Source organism: Chrysochloris asiatica, unplaced genomic scaffold (assembly GCF_000296735.1).
Source record: "Chrysochloris asiatica unplaced genomic scaffold, ChrAsi1.0 scaffold00292, whole genome shotgun sequence".
NCBI classification, from domain to species: Eukaryota; Metazoa; Chordata; class Mammalia; order Afrosoricida; family Chrysochloridae; genus Chrysochloris; species Chrysochloris asiatica.
Genome location: NW_006408810.1, coordinates 1,057,475 through 1,058,656, shown reverse-complemented (window position 1 = coordinate 1,058,656; position 1,182 = coordinate 1,057,475).

Below are 1,182 nucleotides of genomic sequence, written 5' to 3'. Positions count from 1 at the left end.
TCCATGAAGGTCAGGTTTCAGAAGAGATTTCAGGTGAAGACAGAATAAGAAAAAAGGCCTCGAGATGTACCTTCCAAAACTTAGTCACTGAAGACCTTATGGAACATAACAGCACACTTTGCAGCGGACTTTCTCTGGACACCTCACCAGGGGTGACACTAGCTCGAAGAGATGTAGAGGTGCAGCAAGGATGAGGGTAGTGACATGGGTTGACTTCAATGTTGAATTCAAGTATCACAACGAACTTGGCAGTCATGAGGAGGATTCACCACCAGGCAACATATTATTCTGTCATTCATAGGGTACTATGAATAAGCATCTACTTAATAGCTGTTTTATAGAGATAGCTGGGTTTCTGCTAACAATTCAACATTGCTATTGTTGTTAAGAAGGAGCTCTGGTAGTATAGTGGTTACTAATTGGGCTGCTAATTTCATGATCAGCAGTTTGAAACTACCAGCTGTTCCGTGGGAGAAAGATAAGGCTTTCTGCTCCCATAAACATTTACAGTCTTGGAAACCCTGTACAGGGTCACTATGTGTCAGAACTGACCCCATGGCACGTAACAACAACACAATTCTTGTTAAGTGTCGTTGAGTCTGTTCTGACTCATATACTCATAGTATAGGGTTTTAAAGAATGGCTGGTGGGTTTGAACCATGTGGTTAACAGTTCACTGCTTATCCTACCATGTCACACCATTTAATGAGGTAAATATTATCTTAATTTTACAAATGAGAAATTTAAGTTTCAGAAAAACATCCTTTCTTACCCAACATCACACACGTAAGGAGTGTCCAGGCCAGAATTAATTAGTTCCTGTATCTAGCTTTGCAGAAAGTAGACAACTATTGTAAGGAGCTCCGGTAGCGTAGTGGTTACGAATTGCGTTGTGAATTGCAAGGTCAGCAGTTCGAAACCACCAGCTGTTTCACAAAAGAAAGATGAGGCTTTCTGCTCCCGTTAAAATGTACAGCATCGAAAACCCTGTGCAGGGTCGCTATGAGTCGTAACAGACTGCATGGCACATAACCACCACCATTGTATTATAGCATATACGGCAGTAAAGAGAAAGGGTAGAGTTACGCTTTTGAGGGATAGGACAGTGCTGTGGTTACATGCACATGTTAAAAATCTGATCTCCACCACTTGTTGTGTAAAGTTCAGCTAAGTTTCTAAATT